The sequence below is a fragment of the Prunus dulcis genome, chromosome 8 (genome assembly GCF_902201215.1).
Source record: "Prunus dulcis chromosome 8, ALMONDv2, whole genome shotgun sequence".
NCBI lineage: Eukaryota > Viridiplantae > Streptophyta > Magnoliopsida > Rosales > Rosaceae > Prunus > Prunus dulcis.
Genome location: NC_047657.1, coordinates 10,196,694 through 10,202,693, shown reverse-complemented (window position 1 = coordinate 10,202,693; position 6,000 = coordinate 10,196,694). Strand labels below are relative to the sequence as shown.

General features: G+C 35.0%; 1 long non-coding RNA gene across 2 annotated transcripts; it reads left to right on the top strand.

Moving 5' to 3' along the window:
- Window positions 1-301: 301 nt before the first annotated feature.
- Window positions 302-5,165, top strand: LOC117612167. Of its 2 annotated transcripts, XR_004583311.1 has the most exons (3): window positions 304-591; window positions 1,102-1,855; window positions 4,472-5,165. It is a non-coding gene; the product is annotated as an uncharacterized LOC117612167 (long non-coding RNA). The 2 variants fall into 2 exon arrangements; XR_004583310.1 differs by lacking the exon at window positions 4,472-5,165 and having other exon boundaries at window positions 302-591; window positions 1,102-3,250.
- Window positions 5,166-6,000: the final 835 nt, after the last annotated feature.

Here is a 6,000-nt window from a genome sequence, read left to right as displayed (position 1 = left end):
GCCTTAGCAATAGATAAAAATACAGTAAGTTTTTTTGCAAAGACTACCACTATTCACGTAAATAGTAACAAATGAGTGAAATGAGTGAAAGTGCTCTTACATGATTTGAAAGGTCTTCTAAAATTTTCTACAACTTGGAATCTTTAGGAAGGAAACACCCCTCCCCCTCGTATTGATGAAATTTACAATGTGAACCACAATGGGAATGAAATGAAGGGACCTACTTGAAGGGCAAATGACAAAAATGACAAATGGAGCAAAAGTGCCAATTAAGTCAAACTTAGTGGCAATTCCGTAAAACTAAGTGCCAATTCAGTCTGAGATCTCAGCTACTTGATAATCTCATCTCAGTCTCACCCTCACCTTTGTTTGAAGCTCTCATCTCACATTCACTCACCAATGCTTCCTGTTTCTGTGTTAGCTGATCGTTTTGATTTTCCATTGGGTCAGTCTTTTGAAATCAATCTGCAATTTCCAACTGGATTTTTCTGGGTTTTCAAGGAACCCTAGATCCAGCTTCAAATTGCTTACATGTGCTGGTTAAACCCATAATTTAACTGGAAGCAAGGTGGGCAGAGGCTTCAAACAAAGGTGCGTGCTTTATGGTTTTTGGTCACAGCTTCTAGTTCTTGGGCATTTTTTTTCTTTTCAATTTCGTTTGTTTGGGGTTTTAAAAAAAAATCTGATTGGAGGTTTGTTCAATATTTTTAACTGGGTTCTGAATTAAACCACAAAAATAGCAGATAACAGAGATACAGAAGTATCAAATCAGATTAAAATTTCTATTTGACTGGTATTTGATGTGAATTTGATGCTTGGATCTGTGGTGTTTGATTCATATATGTTATACGTTTTGATTCACTGACTTGTGTTGTTTCCTGAGAAATTTCATTGCTTTTTAAGACCTTATAATCTTTGTATTGCAAGACAGTCAATTGCTTCATGTTTTTTGCCTTATTAATATCATAGCTGCTAACATTACCTGCATTTATAATATTTTGTGGTCAAATGCCATATCTTTATTGTTCCAATACTCCCTCCACCACGGCTTCAGAAACTTTTCAGTTCAGTTTTCAATATCCTCTTTCTCTCCCTGTGCAGATGCATGTTTCTCTTCCTTTTGGTTTGCTGAGATGCATGACCGTCCAACCATCTTAGCTATTGCTGGAAGAGTATACTTAAGTGTTATAATACCCAGGAGTTAATCAATCGAATAATATGTATTGATTAAGCTTGAACAAGTCTTAGTTCTATAATTTTGAAAAACAATTTGCCCTATGTAGGAGAGATCTGTGACTGATCGCAAAACAAGAGCTGCTATCTTCAGGTTTTTGTCCAACCCCGAACACTTTGTATCCTTGTTGATGATAGGAATGTGCAGGGGAAAAGGATGTTGTAAAGAACAAATATTGCATGTAAGGCACCATACTGTCTGGTAATCCAAATCCAAATTCACTGATTACAGTGGAAATTTTTCCATAAAAATATGGAGATAGATGAAGCGAAAAATAATCATAAATAGAGGGCAGTGGCCATTTCCTTCTGAAGTGGAACATATGTGTGCTTTCTCTATTTTATTAGATCCTTAGTTCCCACGCATTCCTATTATCAACAAGGATACGAAATGCAATGGGATTGGACAAAAATTCGAAGATAGCAACTCCTGGTTTATGATCCGTCATAGATGTCTCTTATATAGTGGACATTATTTTTCACATTTATATAATTATGACCTTTTCCAGTTTAGTCAATATATTTCTTTTGAGGGGTTGCTCCTATGTATTATTGAACTTAAAAGTATATAAAATTGTGCTAGGATTAATGGCGTATAATTCTATTGGATGCTTAGATTCAGGTAAGACCTATATGGTTTGTTAAATTAAGTTTGAAAACATTTTATCTCGGATTAGGTCCATCGAGTGATTTGTATGCATAAGTTTATGGGCTGACAGCATATTTCTTTCAAGATATCGTTGATGCCCTTGCTTTTGTCCAAAAATTATGCAGAGTGACTGTTACATTTTCCTTAAATTTTAAATTTCTCCAAAATTTAGCTATGCCTCTTGGATTATAGGTCGTATTTCATTTTTCCTCCTTGATTATTAATGTGGTTTTTCAGATTCCCGAAAGTTTCACAAAGTATTAATGCCCCTGCTACCGTCAATGTCTCTCAATATTTCGGTTGAAAATCATCAAGTGCATGTAGCTTGAGTTTTCGGTTTATTTTCAAGACTCTATTTCTCTCTTCCTCCTCCCCTTCTCTTTCTCTGAAATTCTCTCTCTTCTCTAACCTTCTTGCTCTCTCTAAAGTTCTAAACTAACAATCTCTTTCTTTTGCTTTTCTCTTAATAATTTAGATCTCTTTCCCTTGCATTTCTTTTGTGTATCATGGGCGATGGGTTTGAGTGTGATGGTTTTTCTCCCAATTTTTCTATTGGCCCAAGGATTTCCATGCCTTTGGACTTAATTGCTGAGGACAAACAGAACAATGTAACATAGAAGGGCCGTATTCTCTAGATTCACTTGAAGAGTCTCCCTAATCAAACCTAATCAAATAAGCGTCCTTTTATTTTCTTTGTTAGAAGTTTTCTAGAATTCTTTCTTTTTCTCCAAACTGATTGCTACTAGAAAGTCTTAGACAGTGATGTTCAAGGATTAAAACGGAAAATCAAGGTTCTCTAAACTAGAAGTAGTTCGTCATCACAACCATGAGGGGAGAAAGGGGGAAACAAATTCACTCTGGGACTAGCATACTGCATAATATTATAAATATCATGAACTGGTCATTGCGTGCTTACAAATTAGTAAGGCATTCATGAACTTAACATTATTGCTGAGCAAAGAAAATTCAACACCTTGTGCACAAAAAGAGGAGAAAGATATTGTCGCATACCCAAATCACAGGTTCATTATGGTCGGATTCCGATGACAGAGCTGCTGCCTAATGGTTTAGCTTCTTCTCCATTGTGCTCCCCCCCTCCCTCCTCTCCTTAAAGACCCTTTTTCTTTGAAGGAGTGAAGGGAGAAGGGGAAAAGTGAGTGAGCTCTCACTCTCACATTTCAGATTGAAAGCAAGCTGTATTTGTGTAAATTTGTGTTTATACTGTATTGGTGCTGGAGATATTTTGGTGCCAATACAGTATATGTTTTTCCTGTCTTCTTCCCCCTTGCTTGATACGTATATTATGTTACTTTTTTATTGTCATTTTTCAACGATTAAACTGAAGCAGAGTGTATATTTGTTCGTTCAGTTTGGTTTAAATAATCATTATTTAATTCAACAGTTCAATCGTTTTGGATTGGGTCATTTTTCTATTCTCTCAATAGGAGACTTGAAAAATAGACGGGTGTGAGATATGGTCTATAAACAGTGGCGAATCCATGAATTTTTGAGAGTAGGGGTAATATTGAATGGGATAACAAAAGCCAAATATGAAGATCAAGCACTTGGATTAAACTGTCATACATTCGGTATATATCCAGAAAAGGTCATAGAAAACATTCGACTAGCTTAGGTTGAATCGAGGAGCATAATGTTTTGATATGATCCGAAAGAGTCACAGATAAAGTTCGAACAACTTGGATTGATCAAGAACCTATGATGACTCGACAAAAACCATTGTGAAAATAGATTAGTAAAAGTGCAAAGGTGTGCTAATTCAGGTGACTTATCTTTGAACTTCTTTGAACCAAGCACGCTTATTTAATCTAAAACCTTATACCGTACTTTTTTGTTGTGGATATAAGCGATTTTTAATTTTAATTTAATCTAAATTATAGTGGGGTGCATTCGAACTTGAATGCATAGTAAATAGTACATCCGTTCTAGCTAACTTGACTAAGTCTATGTTTGCACCTTGAACCTGTTAGAAGTTTGAATGAAACCCGAGACATCTTTGTTGCACATTGATAGAATAGCGAGAAGGGTTTGGTCCTTACAGGTGTGGAATGTCCAAGCAGAGGCAATTTGGCCTTCACATTGAGTTCGGTCCGAACTTTAAAATATTTAATTATTAAAAAGATGGGCCTTGGGCCTTAGACACTTCTTATTTAAATTTGATTTTTATTTTTTCAGATTAATTTACTCTTCTGAAACTTTCAGAAGTCTAGCCCCTCATTCGTTTTTAACATAAAAAAACGTATCAAACAACGCATTCATTGATATTGTCTGAGATGACAACAAACAAAGGGTAGATTTAGAATATAGATAGTTGAATCTTTGGAGGGAGTCACCTGAAGAACTTCAAGCGTCGAGAAGGGATGAAATTACTGTCGACATTAAATCAAATCTACAAGCCTCTATTTCAAATACAAGTGAATTCAATTTCATTCTTTTCTGTATATCATATTCGTTTGTTAATATAATACTATTGTTATTATATTAAATTCGTTAGAGTATATTTAAATTTCTGTTAAATATACATATTGTTTATATAGTCACTGATAGATTATTTTTTTCCTATAATATCAGACTTTAAGCAATGTACGAGGAGCCAATTACAATCAAAGTACAATCCTTACAACACTGGACTGGAATTCATTAGGTTTAGCCTGCACAAGGAACATGGCCATCTCTAGACTTAGGATCCTGAGTACATCCCTTGGCCCAATTCTTTAGCTCAAGTCCACCTTCTAGAGATCCACAATTCATTCAAGCTCCCCATTCTTTGGCATCACTCAAACCCTACTTTGATCTACTCCTTAGAACTATCTTATAGAGTTAAAAGACTTTGCACTAAAATGGCAAAAACTCCAAACTCTATTTACTTCTTTGTTATCTTATTTTCCTTCATTTCTCTTGTATTGTACACACCGGTCAGTAGATTTATGCGTACGTCCGGACGTTAATGTTTCATAGATTTATAGATTTCCCTGTTACATTAATTGTTACGAGACGTTAATTTTGACAGCACCATAAAAAAGTGGTATAATGAATTTTGGCAGAACCATCTTCTTGAATCTCATGTACGCAGGGAAAGATATCACCCTGAAGGGTTTAAGGTGACTGATGATTGATGGAGAATAAAAACCCACGTACATTCCAAGTTGTCCTTGTGAAAATGTTGGGGATTTATTGACAACTTTTGTGCGAGATGGTCTTATGACCAATTTTCCTTGGTAAAATAATCTTTTAATTTATGAAAGGATGTCCATATGTTTTTTTTTCAATTACTTGAGCTGGAATATGAGATCCATTTTTTACAGAGATCTTTGGAAAGATTTCCTTTGAAATTATACCCAATATGGAAGTCCAAATTATAAAAATACCCTATATAAAATGGACTTTAGAAACACACCCAAAGCCCATTTACAACATAACAAAAAAGCTTTTAACTTCTTATAAATTATAAAACTGCCATCAATTTCTTAAAACAAGCCCAACCCCAAAATCTCATAAAAATACCAAAAGCACTCAATAGGGCATCAAAGTAATTTAATAATCAATATTAAATTCAATAAGGCTAGCTATCATTTTTTAGGTTTTTTTTGGGTTTGTTTATAGAAATTCAATTGTGTAGGGTTTATTTATAATATTAGTGCTAGAAATGGGTATATCACTAAATATCTCTATAATTAATTTGGAACCTTGTTACTTTGGGTATGTAAGTCCCTTTGGAACCCTTTGTTCCAAGAATCAAGAATTGAGAATCTTTTAGCCTTCAATGGATTGTATAAGGTGTGGGCATCTTTTAGCCCCCATTGAACATCGGGGCCTCATTTGAGTATAGTCTCATGCAATCATTAGATTGTGCCAAAATATCGGGATCTTTTTTCCTTGATGATAAACATGTTGGCTGCAAAATCTACCCTTCGTGTCCCTGTCTCGCATCAACCAACACTTTATGTCAGAATATATGTACTAAAGGTCACACCGAGCATGTCAAAATATTTTCTTAAAATCAGGCCCCGTCGTGCTCAGGACGAACAGGGCGGCAACCCGGGGCACAACAAAAAATTATAGTCCTCCATATATATGTATTGTATATGCCAAAACTTTAT